Source organism: Oxyura jamaicensis, chromosome 2 (genome assembly GCF_011077185.1).
Source record: "Oxyura jamaicensis isolate SHBP4307 breed ruddy duck chromosome 2, BPBGC_Ojam_1.0, whole genome shotgun sequence".
NCBI classification, from domain to species: Eukaryota; Metazoa; Chordata; class Aves; order Anseriformes; family Anatidae; genus Oxyura; species Oxyura jamaicensis.
This window is the reverse complement of record NC_048894.1, coordinates 60,866,734-60,881,561: the sequence shown is the minus strand read 5'-3', so window position 1 is coordinate 60,881,561 and position 14,828 is coordinate 60,866,734. Positions and strand designations below refer to the sequence as shown.

The following is a 14,828-nucleotide window of genomic DNA, read 5'->3' as shown; positions in this document are numbered from 1 at the left end:
GGTGCAAGTGAGGGTGTTTATGTGAAAGGAGAACATAAAATTAACACTGTGTTCTTCAAACCAAAGTATGATGTGTGTCATGTAGTACTGTATTTTGTGTTTATTTCCAATAACAGCAGGGCAGCTCTATGCAATGATTTGCAAGCTAAGGCATTGTGTCGATCTGCTGGGTTTCTCTTCACAACCATCTTGAGAAAAATCAAACCTGGACACGATATGCAGTGACATATCCAAATATACTGTGACAATTGTGTTTCTGTCTACAGACAAACATCTATAACAATGTTTCTCATTTTTTCTCTCAGAGTACTGTGAAAACAAGCCAAACTGGCAGATCTCAGTACCTTTAATAAATCCCATGGTGTCTGGGAATATTAACACTCTCCTGTTTTAGGGGTTTTGCTCCAAATTAAAATGCATTCACTGGGCCCCACTGACCCAACACATGGAAGGGGAACCTGATGGCTCTGGACTGGGATGAAGCAGAAGAGATTGCCAGCAACACAAGGGACAACCTCCCCCTCTCCTCCAACTGCACAAATGTATTTCAAGGTATGGAGGATCATTGAGTGAGCAAGCGACAGCTGCAGAGGCAGCACCAACCACCACAGACCCACGGGATATTAGCAAGTACGTTAAGGCTGAGCCTGTCGGCATTCATTTCCTGGCTGTCCTCTCTGCAATGTGAAACTCTCTCTGAAAGGGCTATGGGGCAGCCCAGGGAAAGCTGTGTGTTCTGGTGGGTACCCAAAGTGACTGGGACCAATCAAGGTGACAGAGTGCCACTAGCCTGGACCTCCATGGCCCTGACAGTTTGGGCTGGCTGCTCCACCACTGGTGGAGAAGAAACTCTTTCAGTGCCTACTGGGAAACTAGTGAGAAGCTCAGTTAAGTGAGTAATAGTAATGATTAATAATCCTGGGATTTGTAGCTGCAGGAAGTTAGAATAGCTGGCCAGAGGGAGAATTGAAAAATCCTTTTTATGTCTGGGATATTTACAGTGGCCCAAAAAAATCATCCACAATGGGAAACACGGAGTCCCAAGTTGCACTGTTGCTCTCGTGTCAACTGGAGAAGTGATGTGACAGCCAAATGGTAAGAGTGGGCACCGAACCGTGACAGCAAGCAAGACCACCCCATCACCTAGGGTGAGCTCCAACACCAAATTATCCTCCTGCAGAAGAGGGCAAGGCCAGCCCACCACTGCTGTAACTGTCTCTGTTGGCTCAATTACACTTGTGACGCATACTCACTCACAGGTGAAGGCAGCAACAGGTCTTGGAGGACCATTTTGTGTGCTCTCCAGGCTGTTCTTGAACACAATTCTCTGAGCCTAAATTCAGCTCAAGTGCAGGCGGCTGCCTCACAGTTGAAGTCAATGAAGTTGCACCCACCTACACCGGATCTGAATTGACTCTATGAATAGATATGTACTAGGGTAGGATATTCAAATTCTGTGGTTGCCAAAACTAGACATCTGTGTCAAAGCATTTGACAAGTGCACTGATATATGTCAGCAAATTGCCTGAGGTACTTGCTAAAAAACTACAGTAACTTTCTCATCCTGAAATACTTCATCTGCACAATGATTAGAAAATGACTACAAAGGCAAAAAGCTAATAACTACTGCCTGAGAATTTAAGTGTATGCTTGTACTCAAGAACTGAGACTGCAACTTAAATTTTGTGTTCTGTTCAAAAGGAAAAACAAACTGAATAATACAAGGCTCAAACACAAGGCCTTCAAACATCTTCCTATGCCAAGGATTTCACCGGGATCTGAGGGTAAAAATCTCCTTCTGCAGCTTACCAACTCAGCCATTAACCACTACAGAAAAGTTAAGACTGTCATGAGCACCAGTTCCAGGGAGCAACCTCTGTGCAAACATTGATGGGTCAAGTGCCCCATCCTCTCTAGCTTAATAACCAAGTTGTGTTCCAGATTGGTGCTTGAGGAATCCATATGCTGACATTCTGCCTCTCTTGCCTAAGCCCAGACTGCGCTGCTAGTCGCTGGCATTTCTGGACAACACATATGAGTGAGAAAAAAAGCCAAAATGAAAAAGAAAAACCCCATTCTGTCTCCTTTTATTATCAAGGGAGTTCAGAGCTTCTACAGCTTGGAAAGGGCCACAAGCAAGTTCTTTGGAAAGGAATACTGAGGCAGAGCAACGTCACTTCTGTTTTTCAGGAGAGGAAGGGTATAGCTGGGATTCCAGCAAGACACTGCATATACTTTCCTTTTTTAAAAAAGTGACAGAGAGACAGAGAAAGAATATGACTTTACTCAGAAGTATGTGTCAATAAGTTACATAAGCTCTTAGAGAATACCGAAACAGCTTATTTAGATCTTTGATCATTGGGATTGGTATTACATTTTTTTTCCCTCTGGAAAAAAATAAAAACAAAACAAAACAAAATAGCATTGCTGCAAGTTGCTTTTTTTTTCCTTATGCATTCACTGGTTAAACATTCAAGAAAAATCAGCAGATATTTTGAACCCAGCCTGAATAATTCAACAAATTATGTAGAAATAAAAATAAAAAGATAGTCACAGGGAATAATTAAGAAGAGAAACATATTTTATAAAACAACTGAGATAAGGTAGTGCTCCAAAACCAGCAGGAACAAAAGGCAGTTTTCCTGAGAATAATTTAGTTAGAATGTCTTTAACAATCCTGCGGAGCAGAGCAAATTACCCTGGTGCACTGCAATCATGACATGGTTGTATCAGTACCTGAATAGCAGGTAGCATCTCTTCACAACACTGACAGTATTTGACATCAGTTTATTTAGATCTGCAAATGCCCAGGATAGCCACATTTCACAATTTGCTGTAGCTTAAGCTATGTTACTCTGATGTCTGCAAGATTTAGTTCAGTAATTTTATGCAATTGGCAAGTAGGCAGATCTAGTATAATTTAATATTTATGAATTGCCAATCTTCTCATATAAATACTGTAAGGAATGCTGCAATTATCAAATTATCTAAAGAAAGTAAATTGCAATTTGGGATGCTGCTTATTTGTTAAAGTGATTTATAAACAGAAGCACATTGACTTAAAGAGGCTAATCCAGTGACTCAACAGAAAAGTTACTCTGACTATCACAGCTGTTTCTGTAATTGTGACACATTAGGAAATTTCACTGTGTTTAATGGACCTCATAGTCATCCTTCCTCTTGAAAATGAACTATTGAGATCTTTGATGGAGAAGTGCCAAGGAGCCATCTCTGGAGTCACAGGTAAAATGCAATCATCAGCCACATACATATACATCAGCTATAACTTATTTGGCTGGCTCATGTTCACAGTTCCACTGAAGTCCATGGTCTAAATTTAGTATAGCCAAAATTCAGCACCCTAGCATTTCTAATTTGACCCACTCCTATCAGCTAGGTTACATTGACTGCAGGGTAAAGAAAGCTTTCAATTCTCTTCCGTTCTCTTATAGAGAAGAGCACAAGAGCACCTCTTCTTCCTCCATCTCATTGCCATGGCTGCTCAGAAGCACTTGAGAAGACAGCAAAGCTACACCAGAGATGCAGAGGAAAAAAAAAAAAAGAAGAACAAAAAATAAGCCCTAGTTAACTTATAGGAAGGGAAGTGTCTGCATATAAAAGAAATGGAGTGTAGAGAAACCACTTGTCCCTTAAAAGTTTGACATTAGTTACTTAAATATTGTTATCAAGCCCACGGTTTGGAATGAATCGACAAGCAGGAAAGCTTGAAATTTGTTTGAGCCAAAGACAGACTGGCAAAATAGTCCAGGGTAAATAGCCTGTACTACAGAAGTGTATATAAATGCCAGATCTATAAAGTAAGGTGGAATGTATTTAATGACATAAAGAATGCATATAAACATCCATAAATAATTGTACTTCCAAGAAATGCTTTGTCTACTATGTCAAGCTAAGAATTAGAGTGGAATGCAGTTGCACCTTGTCATCTATTGTTTAGTTATATAAAAGCTTTTCTTGGAGAACTTTATGTGGGGATGCATATATTGCCTTCTGACGTGATCCCAGAAAAAAAAAAAAAAAAAAAAAAAAAAAAAAAAGCACTAAAAATTTGATAACTTAGCAAAAGTACTTCTATTCAATCTCTTGCATTGTATTCATCACTGTAGTATCAGAGTGCCTTCCAGTAGGGCAGTAAGCAACATGACTAACATCTGTCACACGTTTGTTCTTTCTTCCTCTACCTAGGGGGGCAATTGTGTGCAGTGGAGTGTTTTCCATTTGCTTTTTCTCTTTATAATGCATGTATATACAAACACACACTTGCACACACACTCTATTGGTACTTCATATCAGTATGAAAGCATTACGAACCCATGCAGAGACTAACTTTGTCCTTTGTGTAAAAACACACTTTGGCCTCATAACAGAGTAATTCTCTCTTGTTGACCCACCTTAAGTACCTACTGTGTAGAGCACCTGATGAAGGCTGGGTCATCAGCATTATAGAAAAGACAGAGGATTCAGTGAAAACACACTAAGCCAACCACTAGAAAAGTCCGAGTTGAACTCTTTTCAATTAGCATACATAAAAATTTATGTAATGAAATATTGAAACTACTTAGACACCAAGAACTAGTTAACATTTTCCCAGTAACACTTCCAACAGAAATGGGGCTTTCTGACTAACGTTAAGTCTTAAGAAAGTGTCTACTTTCTAAAGAAATTTTGCCTGCTTGTTGAAAAAAATAAAAACACTAAAACTTTTTGAAGCCCATTCTCTGAAAAGTTCCAGTCAGAGGCATAAACTTAGCTTCATTTCACACTTCTTGACAATGTTTAGATCTGTTGACAGTGTTGTTATCAAGAAATGCCGAGGGGACACGGACAGAAATCTGTTTCATGTAGCTCATTTAAGTTAATACCTTCCCCTACCGTTTGCTATCCCAGCACAGCCAGTATGTCCAGAAATAGATGGAAACAACCGTGTGCAAAGAGTGGCTGGTGATAAATCCATCAAAATTAAAATTCAAGGTCTGGAAACCTTGACAGCAGGAGGGATCTAGATTTGAATCTGACAGCTAAATGAAAAGAGCAAAACTCTCATTATAAGTACTTTCATGGCTATCTGGAGATTTAATCGTAGAAAGCTGCAACTGAGTAGCAGGTTACCACTATTCTCCTGGAGGATTGAGAGGTTCACTGTCACTTTTAGGGATTTGTTCCCATGACATCCCAATCCTGCAGCTTGGGGCCAGGAGAAACATTAGGAGAAAACCTGTGTATTGAGGTTCTAGCACCAATGATGAAGCCTGGAAATTGATTTTGGCCTTTTGCATTCAGGGTCTAAGCGGTCTCTAAATTTCTTCACTGAGATCTTAAATTCAACATAAGACCAACTTTCATTGAGTCAGCAACTGCTTGCCCAATTTATTCTAACATCATAGTGCCCTCAGTAGCAAAATTTAATTTCTTAATTTAAATTTGTCCATTACCTACTATCATAATTTTCGGATACTTCTTTAAAATCAATAAATAAATCTTTTTCTGTGTCTTCTGTGCAGGATGGCTCTTCTGAGACTTTTCTGGAGAAGTTAGGCAAATGCCCCCTGATAATCCAAAGCCCAGGAGCCTGGAAAGGTAGCAAGACCTGTTTGTCCATGGAGATAGGCATATCACAAGAGCTAGGGCTCTGGTCACAAAACCAAACCACATGAGGGCAGGACCTTGAGTCTTATCCCCTTCTTGCCAGCCTCTTATCAGCTCTCCTCCCAGCTCTTGCTCTCTCTATAGGCATGTCAATAATTCAATCAGATTTTCAGCTTCATGTTAACCTAGGCTGTTCAAGTATGTTTCAGTGTTGTGTCTACTGGTGGTTTCTTAAACACCAGACTGCATTGCATATATGCATTGTGTGCTACAGATCTATCAAAATGACAGAAACATGTTTAAGTAAAGGACTGGCCATCACATACAGACACCAAACAGAAAAAAAAAAAAAAGAAAAAAAAAAGAAAAAAAGTAAAATACTCAAAAATTACGCTATGTGAAACATTTCTAGGAAAAGTCCCCAAATATTCCTAAGTCATGCAGCCTTTCAAACATTGTTTCAGCCAACATTACTCTATAGCTGTGAGTCACCAGAGAAGAAATTTCAAGGTCACATATAGTACAAGGCATTTGAGGGCTTTACTTGTCACCTGTATGTACACAGTGGTTGAATTTATTTTGCCTTACATTTTGCTAATATCTGCATATGGAGATACTGCAGGGAGAAAACTCATCCTCATGGGACAAAGGTGCAACCTTCACTGCTCTTGGAAGGAACCCTGCAGGGAGAACCCAGATCTGGCAGTGATATACCCAAAAAGAGTTTCTTCAGTGTGGGTTGCATTTCCCTATGTGTCAGAGGAGGACTGAAAGCTCCCTTTCCTGAAAAAGGCATCACTTGTTTTGGCCATGAGCAGCACCAGTTGTTCACAACCTTCTTTCTCATCAGCCAGGGAGGAGCAGATTCATGTATTTGATATTTTCAGTTCATTTTCTTTAGGCAGCCCTGAAACGGCTTGCGAGTAAGTATATTGAGCCTCAGGAATGCAGACTGGGAAGTGAAGACATCAGCTCTGTGATTTTTTATATCTGTGCTCCTGTCAGCGTCAATGCTGAAATCTCCAGAGGTATAAATCTGGAGTATTTCACCATCATTGCCAACAAGGTATCAGTAAACTCCATTATGAACCCTTTGGGGGCATGGTAAATGAACAAAAATGTATGTTAGTGTTGGCTCTGTTTTCTGTTGTTAGATGAATGAATTAAATCAAACATGTCTGATTTGAGGGACCGCTTGGGTTTTAAAGTTTGAAGGGATGATAAATGAAGTGCAGCCTTCCTTCCTCTTTTCTCTGAGTTTGTGACGAGCCCAGTGGCCTGCTAAGAGAAGGGAGGCAAAGAGAGAGAGAGACAAGGAATGGACTAATGCTGGGTTTGCAGCGTCTTCTGCCTGGGTGTCTGTGATAAAAGCTTTGTGGTATGCTGTGTCTCTGAGAACTCTGCATGTTGTTTGGTGGCAGGTAATGTTGCATCCATACGAATGTTGTTAGTGGGGATAAGTAACATAATATTCTTTAACGAACTGTATCAATAATTTCAAATCCTCAAAATCCATGCTAATAAATACAGATACACATAAGACCAGTCTGACCCAGGCACCTTAATTACGTTCCTTCACTAAATACCCATATGAAACAGCCTCCCTCTCAGGGAACACCTACAGAGACCATCTTCCTAGCTTTTTTGGTAAGCTAAGGTTCCTAGCAGCAATTTCTCACACATTTTCTTCAGTCACACACATTTCTTGAACATAGTTGAGTTTATCAATGACAAGTTCAGAAAGACAAACTCCTGCAACAACTTTTGACGAGAAGCCTGCCCCATATGCCAGCACCCAGAGACAGCTGCTATGCTCCCCAGTTCTCCAGGGAGACAAGTAACAGTGATAGCTGAAGAAAGCAAGGTCTAGTGAGTCTGAAACTGGTTGGGAATGCAGGAAGCCTGGATTTTATTCCAAATCTGTCACTGAGTGTTATCTGACTGACCTTAGGCAAGTTTTTTTACCTCTCATTAGCTCCTTTTCTCTCCCACTCATTTTCTATCTTATCTCTTCATGCTATAAGCTCTTATAGATAAGAGCTGCCACTCTATATACAGAGAACCAGGAAACCTAAGCTGGCTGTTACACAATTAAATCAGCACTTCAGTTCTTTGGTATATGCATGTAATTTGAAAACACTGTACAAACAATTAATGAAGTCTGCTTTTGCAGAGTAGTTAATAGACACCAGACACTCAAGTGACTAGCCTTTACATCTAAGAAACATTGGCAAACTATGAACTACAGCCTTGAAATCTCAACTGCTAACTGCTTGGTACAGTCCTTGCTCTCTTTGTATGAAGTCTGCTAAACCGGAATTGTTCTATCCTTTCCAGTGATATACATCCACAGCTCTTGATAAAAAATCCAGTAAACTTATATAACAAATGCACAAATGTATTTTAGCTCAAAAGTATTACGGATCCAGAGTTGTCTTTACATGTCACAATCACATTTTCTTACCCATGCTTTTACCATGTGTTGTAAGCATATGGCATGTTGGCAAGACATGACAAGAATGCACAAAGTACGGTGTCAAAAAGAAAAAAAAAAAAAAAAAAAATCCTACCAAGAAGTTTGAGAAGCTTCCTACTACTCTATTTGCTCTTGGGTAAGTCAGGCATTTCTAAAGTATCTTTCTTGTAACCTGAAGTTTCTCTCTTCTCTTGCAAGAAGAATTAATTTTTGCACTCAATAGAAACATGCAACTCTGGAAAGGGCTTGGTATCCTGGTCTCTTGCTGATGACAGATAAAGGTTAAATCTTCAGTTGGTTTACACCAGAAAAGAGTGTATGCTATGTAATCTATCAGACTCCCAGATGTTTTCCTAATGGGCACAAGAGTCCTGATTTTGGCTGCCTGTGTGTGGCATCAAAGCTCTGCCTCTAGTATTCATTCACGGACTAGCACCTGTAATCTTCTTTATTCAGTGGATGAAACAGACAAGTAAGGTGCTACTTAGCCTATACTACTGAATTACATAGTGACAAGGAATATTCCCGGCCACTAGAAGCCAATTGTGAAATTCCCAGAACAGTGTGCAGCCCACCTTTGCCCCAGGCCTACTAACACCTCCCCAAGCATGGTTCAAGTATTAATAATGCAGATGTAGGCTTCACTGTGCCAGATGGCATTGGGGCAGAGAATAGTCCTATGCATGTTTAGTTTCCTACTATAAACATAGCCAATATGAAAACACTGGTGGCATCTGATCTGAAATCTTAATAAAAGATTCTCAACAGAGAATAAGGTTGTATACATCTTGGTTAGGATGTGAAAGCAACAGGTATGCAAACAATTGAGTCACTGCTTTAAGGAAAGCTAGGGCTATTCCCGCTGTGAAAGACTACAATAATCTCTAAGGTTAATTCTCTCCTCTTCTGAAGATCCCACCCCACCTCAACCCCTACTCCAAATCTCCTTGCTCTTTTCTGTAGCAAAAAGCCACATTCCTCAAGTTGACCCTGTAGTGTCCCTGCTAGGTGAGCTAGTTCTGCCACCAAATTTTTGACAGCAGTAGGAAGATAACTGCAAGCAGCAGCAAGAAGCAGCCAGCAGACACGATGGTGCCACCTCACGCTCACAATTCCCAGCCAAATCCTGGATAAATATTATTTAAAGAAATTGAGAAATGGGCCTTGAGCTTCAGAATATGAAGGAAGGCTGGAGTGATTACATTCAAAAATTGCTTTCTAATGATGTCAAAGTGGCTCTTTGTTATGCACTAAAATACATGTGATTATCACAAAGGACTCTGGAAAAAATATTTAGGTAGACCAATGAATGTTTTGCTCCTATTCCAGATCAAATGAGTGATTTTGGTAATGAATACCCAAATTCACTCTCAAATAAGGGGTTGGTAAAAAGAGTAAAATTAATATGTATTAACTGACACCATTTACAGGATGCAAAATCACCCCCTTTTCTTCTCTCACAAAATATTAGCAGATACGATCTCTACTTGTCACTCTTGCTTCCTAATAAGCTTTTGCTAGACACTTTAGAAAAATTCAAATATTATTTTACCAAACATGATGTCCTGGACAAATGAAACTCTTAAAAAGATAATTTCATTAAGTGAACAGGAAGACTAAGCCATTAGTAGGGATGAAGTGAATTTTTTAGTTAGACAAAAGAAATGGAAAAGCCTTTGGTAGACATAGGGCAACCAATGAATAATCACTGAAAGAAATTATGGGCAAAACTCTTCTTTCAGATCCAAATGGTAGCCTGCACTCCAATGTTTTCACTCTGCTGGACCCCACTCCCCCTGCTGATATCAGTGTGTGGAGGGAGAAGAACATCAAAGGCATGCAAAGACTCCACTCTGCTTGGGGCATCTCTTGGCAGCTCTTCCTTTTGGCCTCTCTTCTCACCCTCACTTATCTGTTACACCTCCCTTGCTTAAGAGAAGGAAGGAGGCAATGCTGCCTAACTCTGTCCCATAATCAATACTAATTTGCAGCTTAAACCTTGGTAGATATTTGAGGGTTCTACCCCATAGTGTAGAAAATGAGCAGATCATTTTTTCTTGAGCAAGTAAAGAAGAATGAAAGCTAGAGTCATGGGTTTCTAGCGTGCTGCTGAGACAAAGCAGAAAAATGCTGAGCTCCAGCCCAGCCCCCAGGCTTGCTTCCACTTTCATGTTGGGCAGGTCTGTCAGCTTCAGCTTTGAAGCTGGGAATTTTGTTTCTCTGAATAGAAAATACATTAAAAATGCAGTTTGGGAACCATAAAAAGATATAGAACCCACTTCACTGTCTCGTTGAAGCTAGTGAACAGTCTCAGCTGATTTTTTTTTCCCTGAAAAGTTGAAATGCCTTCTTTAAATTTTCAGTATGAAATGTTCTGATTTTTCTTCTTACTGAGATTTTAAGTTCAAAAAAATTTTTTTTTTCTAATGTTTTGAGAAGTGTTACAGCATCCCAAAATAACAATTTTAAGTTCTGTATCAAAATAAATATTTGGTCACTGTTTTTGTTTCTGTCTAGTAATCAAGAGTTCAAAGAAGATAAAATTCCTATTAAGTAAAATACTAAAAAGTGTTCCCCTTATCTTCAAATGACACACCACATATCTCCTATAAATGGGTTCATTTATCAAAATTAGAATTGCAGTTAGGGAACTCAAAAGGAAAAAACAAACAAACAAACAAACAAAAAAACTTGCCTCACAATTAAATTTTTTATCTTCTTGTAATTCAGATTAGATTCATTGGATCATATCTTCAAGGTAAAAAGATTGAAGTTTTTTCCTTCATGACCACAGCATTGAGTTAGAGTTGTTTCAATGACTTAACCACCAAAAGCAGTATGTATATCTAGGTATCTCTGTCCTTCAGGGTTTCTCTCTTCAGTTCAGAGAGAACTGATCCTTCCTCAGCTTTCTCTAGTGCTACTGTCTTAATTTGCAGAAATGCAAAAGCAGCAGCATTGTGAGAGCCTTTAATTCACTGATCTTTGTGTGGCAATGTAATATTAAAGGCCAGTGACAAATGGACCAAGAAATCCTCTCTTGACGTGCACTTTCCTTGAAACCACCCAAATCAGTAGAACTGTTGCAAACAAATTAACATCAGTGCAAATGCGCTTCTCAACAGAATTAGTCATATTATATAGACTCTACTTAAGAGTTATAAAAACTCTTGACCAATGCCTATTTACAAGTATCTATAATAATCATAATGATTCAAAACAGTTATTAACAGTGTTAATAACTTTGCTTATTTACAGTATAATTTCTTCAAACATAGCCTAAACATGAGTTCTGAATTAGCTTCATATGAAAAGACTTAAATGACTGTTACTATGCTGTTAAGACCATGTGGGACGAAGAAAAGACTGACAGAGATGCCAATTTTTGTAAATTACCTAGTATTTAATTAATTTTAACAGGAAAACTAATTAAAGGTTTTCTATGAATGTTTTTGGAAATTCATCCAACAATTGTAAGCGAGGAACTCAAAGTTTGGTAAGGATATGCTGCATCATTTAGAGGAAACAAAGAGCTGATACACTTTGTAAGCCAAACGACCAAGTTGTAACTTTTGGCTGATGTCTTCCCTCTGTTAAGTTTTGTAAGTATTTTATGGACTTAAATCATCCATAAATGTCCTAGCTAATTAAGACATCTTTGAAGAAATAGCCTACTAGAATTCATAGAAGAGGCTTAATGTAAAACAAATGATATCAACATTATGAAGTAAAGGCAATGCAATTGAAAACACCTTGCAGAGGAAAACATATTTTCTAACTCGTATTTGAATGGTGGAATTCACCTGCACCGAGTCAGTGCACCTTTTGTTCTTGAAATTACTCTATTGCTCTATATAGATGTACTGTTTGTGTTTAGGTAGATCCTAGAGATGACAACAAAATTCCAACAGGAGAGGTGCAGAGATGTCCTCTCTTGCCAAAACTTTCTATAACCAGTTGGTTAGAGCAGTTGCTTGAGTAATGATGGGTTTGAATCCCATCAGGCTGATGAGGGAATTACATTTTGGTTGCCACTAGTTGAGGACTCTGATTTGCTACATAAAACTCATCAGCAGCATTATTTTAGAAGGAAATGGCAACAACAGCATTTCCCGAAAGGCACAATCGTGCTAATATTTGTGAGGCACATTCATAACTTACTTTCTGGCTGGAAGAGACTGAGACAGTTGAACACTGAGGTTTCTGGATTCTCATTAGGCTTAAGTAAACTGGAAATACCAGTATTGGCATACTCAGACATGTGGTACAGGGTGCAAGTGCACTTCTAAACACTAAGAAGTGATTGAGAGGCACAGAGATGTTAACAGGTTTAAGGATTTTTCATTGCCACTCAGGACTGCCATGTTTACCTTCCATAATGATACTGTTTCAAGCACCCCATTTTTTACCAGTGGACTTTTTAACCAGCAGTCATGGAACATATTTTGAATGTGATTGTAGGTTCTGTGAAAAATAGCTTATAAGTATCGTCACACAGCCTAAAACACTCATACCACAGTGAGACTTACACCGTAACTTGGTACAAAATATTCAGACACCACTACATACAGATCTACTCAGCTATAACATGGCTTGCGTTTGCACCTAACATTAGTTGTAAGCATTGCAGGAACTTATAATTCATGGTTGATTTAAAACAAGGCAACAAAGAGGTTGTTATATGGCACAGTTTCATTTTAAATTGTCCATCTATGTCCAAAAAGAAAATCATGCTAAAATAATCCTGCTAGTCTAATATCAAGCAATAAGATTCTGGATTCTGCAAATGGTTGTAAAATTGGGGGGAAAAGTGTAAATGGAGCTGAAATGTCTCACAATTAACCAACTATGTTCTAGAGGCCTCCCTTCATTTACTTTTTTGTAGTCTTATGGAAAAAATAAGGAGATTACTGCTGTTGGTACATTATTTCTGCTTACCGCACAAGATCAGTAATTAAATATATTTCTGCTGGTTTTGTGGCTATATGCCTGCAATATTTAAAAATATATTTTCTTCTTTTTTTTTCTTTCTTTCCTTCCTTTTTTTTTTTTTATTTTTTTATTTATTTTTTTATTTCCTTTTGTTCCCAGTACTGACTGCCTGTCAGAGTGAACCCTCCAGATTCCTGTGTGCTGGTATCCATGGGCTCTTTCTTGCCAAGCTGCCAGTCTGGAGCGTCACACCTTACTGCCTTTAAAGATTGCCCTGCAGAGATAGAGGAAAATGGCAATTTTTACATGATGCAGTCTGGCGGCCCAGGAGATTTGAAGTCAGAACTGGTGCCAAGATTTACCCAGGAGAGCAAGCAGAGGCAAAACAGAGAACCTGGGCCAAAAGAAAAAAAAATAAAATAAAAAAAATAATAAAGCAAAGGGAGTGAAAAGGAGGAAAACGTGGCAGAGTGGGAGCAGATTTTCTCATAAAGGGTGGAAGACAGGGCTAAGCAATGGACACTACATGTTGTATGCATGTGTTTATCAAGACGGTCAGGGTCCTAAAGAAAGTCAAAGGGAAGAGGTCGGCTTTTTTTGCATGCCCCAAATTGTAGTAGATTGCAGAATGTAAATGAGACAATTATTACACCAATGCTCATCAAGCTGTGCTGGAAAGACTTCAATAGCCTGATGAATATGCATGCAAATTTGTTAATTAAGTTAATTATTCTGCTGAAAATTCATTTGTCTTCCAAGGACATTTTCCCAATGATTTTAACACGCTTGTGCCATTAGTCATGCTCCATGTTATTTAACATTACTTTTTGTCCACTTTTTCTTTTTTCTTTCCTTCCTTCTTGCTTTTCTGCTCTATTCTATTCAGCTTTTTTATTAAAGCTTTAAAACCAGATGATTGGTTCTCTTAATTGACCCCTGCAATACTGGAAGATGCTAACAGCCGTCTCCATAGGAATCCCCTAAACCAGATTTCGTTCAAACACTTGCTTCCTATATAAAAAGTCCTAAAATGTCACCTAGGAAAAAGGGAGGTGCTGGTGGGGAGCAAACCTATCTGGAATCATTACAGCCAGAGTCTGAATGAATCCATGCAGGGATGGAGAGGGAGTAATCTGTCCCTGCTGCAGGCTATTTCTTCAGTTGCAGCCGTTCTTTGGCACAAGCAGCTACCTTGCTCAGGAAGGTGTGATCTTCTCACACCTCCCTTCCCTCTGCCTGTACCGCTATACACAGAAACATATGCGTTCAAAGAGGAACAAGAACTGAGATACTTTTCTGTCACCATGAGGGCCAAAACCTGTTACCATGGCAACAAAGGGAATAGTGAGTTTAAAAATCATGTCTAAATGGCAAAATGAGATAGTTTAAAGAAACAGAAGGATTCCCTCCGTCCCCTCCCCCCCATGGAAGAAAAGCATGGCTTTGTTACAACTTTGCATGATTACATGCTCAAAAAACTGGACCTTTCTCTATCCATTCTCAAATCCCAATCATCTGAAAATGTGTCAGAGTGCACAATGACTGTTTTACATTTCTGGTACGTATTATGCATTTGCTATAACTCCGCAGCGTCTAGCTATTGGTTCCTCTGAAGTTCACTTATTCTATTCTATTGCACATGGAAAGATATTTTTTTTTTTTTTTTTTTCACTAAGCCCAACAAGAAAAGTCCCAACATGTCTGTGGGATTGTTTTTCCCACAGCAAGAAAGGTACCAGGAAAAGCTTAGCAGAAAAGGGATTATAAGGAAGGGAAAATTACAGATAATGGAGTTTAAGAAAATTAATTGGCA

General features: G+C 39.0%; 1 long non-coding RNA gene across 1 annotated transcript; it reads left to right on the top strand.

Moving 5' to 3' along the window:
• The first annotated feature begins 361 nt into the window (after positions 1-361).
• On the top strand, positions 362-13,928 carry LOC118162967. The gene is made up of 2 exons (XR_004748747.1): positions 362-630; positions 13,175-13,928. It is a non-coding gene; the product is annotated as an uncharacterized LOC118162967 (long non-coding RNA).
• The last annotated feature ends 900 nt before the right edge of the window (positions 13,929-14,828 follow it).